Source organism: Musca domestica, unplaced genomic scaffold (genome assembly GCF_030504385.1).
Source record: "Musca domestica strain aabys unplaced genomic scaffold, Musca_domestica.polishedcontigs.V.1.1 42, whole genome shotgun sequence".
Lineage (NCBI taxonomy): Eukaryota > Metazoa > Arthropoda > Insecta > Diptera > Muscidae > Musca > Musca domestica.
Window position 1 is genome coordinate 4,368,902 of NW_026712329.1, and position 6,000 is coordinate 4,374,901.

At 33.9% G+C, this 6,000-nt stretch overlaps 1 protein-coding gene across 4 annotated transcripts in view; it reads right to left on the minus strand.

Moving 5' to 3' along the window:
* Positions 1-2,432, minus strand: part of LOC101893612 (forkhead box protein O) — a 131,098-nt gene extending 128,666 nt beyond the window's left edge. The window contains exon 1 of one of the 4 annotated variants that reach the window (XM_059127169.1): positions 2,417-2,432. The gene's annotated coding sequence lies outside the window, so the exon portion shown is untranslated. Of the gene's footprint in view, positions 1-2,309 lie in introns of all 4 variants that reach the window. The other 3 variants (XM_059127172.1, XM_059127168.1, XM_059127171.1) reach the window with 3 other exon arrangements.
* Positions 2,433-6,000: the final 3,568 nt, after the last annotated feature.

Consider the following 6,000-nt stretch of genomic DNA (forward strand, 5'->3'; position numbering starts at 1 on the left):
AAAAATTTCTAAAAAAACGAAGTTAACTTTTGCCAGTAGTTAAAATCGCAGACGACTTTTCGTAATCAATTTTGAATTAGTAGATTGTTTAATTTTCTCTCGAGCCAAATGATGCATAAGGATATATGTAATTTCAACTTATTTAAAAAAGATCAACCGTTAAAACAAACTACACACGAAAAATAATAAAACGAAATCGGCTCTGAAAAGTCAAATGGAATTCAATTTTTGGCTTATTCTTCAAAATCGTAAAGTCGATTTTTTGTTGAATAAAAACATAAAGTATCAATTTTTAGAACCACAAAAAAGTGGATTATTGTATAGTTTCAGTATTTTTTGAATAATTTCTTACAATTGGTCTGTTCCAGACCTACAAGAACTTACTATTTTTGCATTTTTTTCGATATCATAAATAATCGGTTATGGTTGTTAAATTTTTTTTGTACTGGAACGAAACAAGTGTTTCAATGTGAATTCTATTTTTTGTTTCAACCAAATCGCATGAGCGCATTTTGTTTTGCTTTCAAGAATTTTGACACATAATTTCAATTCTCAGGTTTGTCAAATTTTAGGAGAACTTTGTACTTTATGGGGTCCGCATTAACAACATTGAGGATTTACAAACCCTTACATTTCACCGGATTTTGGTAAACCCAATTCCATTGCTAGGTATACGTCAAATAAATCTACATAAAGGAAGTCAAAAGGCTAAAAGCTCAAATGAAAACATACTATAATACAAATTAAATTTGTAACTTTTCCGTTAAAATTTGCTTATTTTTTTATGGGTTTATAAATAAATTTTCGGTATGTTGACATTTCATAAGTTCCAGAAAAATTAACTGTATGTTACACTAACATCAAAAAAGTGTTTTGAATAACTTTATGCGCCAATGGCTCAATCAAAAACAAAATTTTTCAACTTGTTGATATGTTCGGTATTTTGTTTTTCAGCTGTAATTGGGATGATTATTACGAGACAGCCATCATGATAATGATGTTGGTGGTGGTGTTGTTGTTATTGTTTTATACAGTATTTATGTTTTTGTTATTTTTTCTTTTTATATTTTAATATTAGTGATAGTAGAGCACTCTCGATAAACAAACACTTATACATTTTGATAATAATATCAAGAGAGAGTGACACTTAATTGGAGAGATCACAACTCTTCACTCTCTCGTTCTCGCTGTGGTTCACCATCAACATCATCACCACACCACAGCAGATCTATGAACACGAATCAAAGAACAAATACGAACGAATGATCAACGAAGAACGAATGAAAACGAAAATAATAAAACGCAAAGTTGGTACAATCACGTAACAAAATAGAATGGAAAATAACAAGAAAACACAATTAAATTTTTGTTTGTTTAAAAGTAATTATTTGATTTCGAGTTCGTTATTTGGGATTTCAAATGTGTGTTTTTTATTTCAATTTCTTACTCCCCCATCATCATTATTATTATTTTTATTGTTATCGTTTATTCTTTGGCGTAACACACAAAACGATACGAGAGCGAAAAAAAATAAAATTTTTGCGTTTATTTTTTCGATTTTATTTCGAGCAAACACTCTGTTGAACATTTGATATGAATATTCTTGTTGGTGTGTGAGTGTGTGGGTATTATTTTATTTATTTTTTTTTTACTTTTTTCAATTCTTTCCTTATTCATTTTCTTTTGCGTTTCGGTTTTTTATGTTTTCATTTTCGAATATCATTCGTCGCGTATGGTCAACCAGTCAGCCTTTTATTTTTTTGCTTACGATTCGCGTACTCGCCAAACCAACACACTCATACGACGTATGATCCACAACAACGACAATAACAAAGGGCAAACCAACGAACGAACGATCGATCACTGACACACAACACTACAATCTCCAACTCCCTTCTTCTTTTTCTCCGGTTCAGGGCATATTTTTCTTGGCAAAATAGCCAGATAATTGGAAAGAGCGCGCAAATATCACCTCACCGTACCACTACGACAATGTTACACCATCAACCTGAACATCATGATCATCGGCATTTTATTTTGTCGTATATGAAGAATTTGAAAAAAACACACTTCTTAATGTTCCTTAGAGAGAGAGAAAGAGGCAAGGCGAGGCAAGAGACACAATTTTTATGATGTTTTCAGAGGTTGATGATTTTTTAATTTCTAAAATGTTATCATTTCCAAAGAATATAAATTTATTTCACATTTTGCCTTTTGTCACGGTTTTCATCGCACACTTTCGCTTTACATTTAGTTTTATTGGATTCTTTCTGTCGTATTTTCTTTTGTTTATCAAAAAAAGAATTTACTTTTAAAGATCAGCACCACTACCCAATGGCATACAATTATCTTTTCAAACACAGAAAACGAACGACCTCGTGGCTTTTAAGCTTAAAACGTGTTATACGGTCTCTACCTGCTTACAAGTTGGATGCGAACTGACAACTGATTCGTTGCTGTTTACTAGCAACTCGATTTAGTGGTTCAATACAACAATAAAATACCCCCATCCATTTGGCTCTCTCACTCACGCACACCGCAAAGGCGAACAAACATCTCACACAAGACACCAAACACACACGCACACACACCATGCCGCCCAACAAAACCGAATCTACTCGAGAGCAAACCACCACCAATAAATAGTATTGTAGTTCTCCCCCCAAACCAAGCCCCAAACTATCAAACCACACCACACAACGACCCATCCACACAGCGTACGTATCTTCGTGCAAAACACTTAAAATACGAACACATGATACGAAGAGGCCAAGAGCTAACGACCGTTTTGTGTCATTTCCCCATCTCTGTAAAAAACGACCAATCTCACTCTCCCCCCAACCACCTTAAAAAGTTTTACAAAATGAGAGAGAGCAACATTTCGAAGGCATCCATGTGAGCTCCATCAAGTCACTTGATTCAAATGGCAATGTGTTTTGGTATGTTTGTGGCGAGAGCACCAGAATTCATTTCAGTGGAATTGAGTTCTCACTCTCACTATGTGTCTCTTAGTGTGCTATTGCTTTGAAATACAATCCACAAAATGAGTTCATTTCATTGGCCCCAATAAAAGTAAACACTTACCCTCAGCGAAAAAAAATCGTAGAGACAAGGGTTTATAAATGAATTGCTTGATAAGTGAGGGCAACAAAGTGAGACAAAAGCAAAAGTATTTGTTATTGCAGCGATATTTAGGGTCTGGCTCGACAAAAAGTCGTGGTCTAAAACAGGAGCGTAAGCAGGTTATTTTTTTGCTAATTTTTTATACATTTTACATGGAAGATTTAATTTTTTGCTAGTCCGGTATATCGAAATAGTAGTAACCTGCATGGTTCACGTGACCTTAATCTGATAAAAATATTACCATGTGCTAAATGTGGGCTGTATAACTACGGCCTGATAAAAATATTGCGATATATCAACATTTGAACGTTAACGCAAACTTCTTTGAGTTATTATTTGAATCTAACTCCTGTGGCATAATATTGTCTATATACATCCACATTTTGACGATTTCAGCCACACTACCTAACGAAATAGTTACAGATTTGGTATTTAGAGTTAATAATATATTCTACCCACTGTGGCAGAACATTGCGTAGGAACACGTTTTCTTATAGTCTCATAAAATTGTACCTACCCATATTCGATATTTTCATGAATTTAGGCCGTTTTTGCGGAATAGCTTAAAATTCAATATTTAAAGTTCATATTGAATTCTATATCCTGTAGCAGAACACTGTCAATATAGCTCCACGTTTTCCTATAGCCCCCATTTTAATGGTACTTCCAGATTTTCGGGAGTTTGACGATTTCAGCCACACTTTCTGATGGAATTGTTTAAAATTCAGTGTTTGTATTCCGTAAGGGGTTCTTCTGCTTATAATGAACTATTTATATATAAGTCAACGTTTTTCTGTAGCCCTTATCCTATCGATATTAGGGTTAATTGTGCACCAAATAGCTAATATCTGTCCAAATGACCTGAATTTTGACATATTCAACGAATTCGGTCTAGAAGGAAGTACGTTAAATTTTGTTAAAATCTGTTCAGATATAGTTATAGCTTCCATATATATGTTTCATATGAATTGTTGTTAAGTCCCTCAAATTCGTAATATGTATTCGACAACAATGATATTTGGTGCCAGATATCTTACAGAGCTCGGAAATACCTCTGCCAAATTTTATCAGATTCAGATTTATCGGTTCAGATTTGGATATAGCTTCAATATATATCTTCAACCGATTTCGGGTTAATTGTGCACAAAATGACCAATATCTGTCAAAAAGTCCTGCATTTTGGCATATCCAACGAGTTAAGTCTAGAAGCAAGTACATCAAATTTGGACAAAATCGGCTCAGATATGGCTATAGCTCCCATATATGTTTCATCCGATTTGGTGTTTAAGTCCCTCACATTCGTAATATGCATTCGAAAACAATGATATTTGGTACCAGATATCTTATAAAGCTCGGAAATACCTTTGCCAAATTTTACGAGAACGATTTTGGATAAAGCTCCCATATATATTCTTAATCCGATTTCAGGTTTATTGTGCAAATAATGGCTAATTTCAGCCCAAAATGTAGTGAATTTCGTGACGTACGTTTCCATTTTGTGCAACTCGGCTCCGATATATTTTTAATATGATCCTTCTCCAATTGATATCATGCACTCTATAGCAAACTTTAAATGCTCTAAAGCCAAATGTTGATGGGTGGTATGATCTACTTGAAATAAATTATTTTTTTTACTGGTGCTCTACTAAATACGCACAGTGGTGTAGGGTATCATATAGTCGGCCCCGCCCGACTTTTGACTTTTCATTACTTGTTTTACATGGGTTACTTTCCACACGGTGGAGGGTATAAACAACGCTCTTCTTAACTTGTTAACATTTAGGCGTTTCAGAAAGAGCCGATATTTCCTTTATTCGAACTTGATCTAGGTTTGACAAAAATATTAACTGCCAAGTTTCGACTATAATATTTGTACCAGCGTATTTTTTGAACAAACGTTTGTTATATATTGTTCTGAAGGGGAATAGGTATATTTGAAGAAAAATTTTGATGGTTTTTCACACATATTAAAACAGACTTTTCAATGGAACCGGATTCAATTTTGTCCAAAGATCCCATATATATGGAACCGTCCGATTTGACATAATTTCTTGATTATAAAACTATTTTCATTTTGAATTATCTGGAATTCGGAATTTTAGTCATGAAGATATGTTTACATTTTGGTGTGGATATTCAGGAAAACAGAAGCGGGGCTCTAATCACTCTAAGTGTGATAATTTCAAGTCTATTTCTTTTCTATCACCGTTTCGAAGTTTTTTTTAATTCTTTATTTGGGCGATGATTCGAAGAACCGTTGAAGAAAGGAGTATTCAACGAGATTGTCAGTTTGGTCTCTCCACAGACCACGCCTTAACGACTTTAGGTTTCTTGTCTCTACTCCATGGACAATAACAATTTGAATAATCATAACATAAGTCAAAATATAAATAAATAATCGAACATTAGCTGAGGGTATACATCTGTCGGAAAAATCGACCGATACTTTCTAACTTGTTAGTACAAAAAAGAAACAATAACGGTCCACTTCATTAAGTACCTTCTTTTAAATTTTAAACCTTGTAAAATGTGAAATAGGGGTCCGATTGCATCGAAAATTCATACATAGTAATATAGTAATATATAATAGATCAGGTGCTTCCCTCCGAAATATAACAATTTTATAAGCAACTAATCGCAAAAAATTAAAAAAAAATAATACTTCGTCCACTCATTCTGGAAGCTACCCTACAAAAGATCAAAATTTTCACAAAAAATACTACTCTAATAACTAAAGACCTGGTATGAAGATGGAATATATCGGTACACTCATTCTGGTGCCTCCCCCACAATTGTGAATTGTGGGGTTTTTCGTGACTACTTTACCACTTGGAAGAGAATTGTCAATGTAGGTCTACGATATCGTAGTCGTACGAT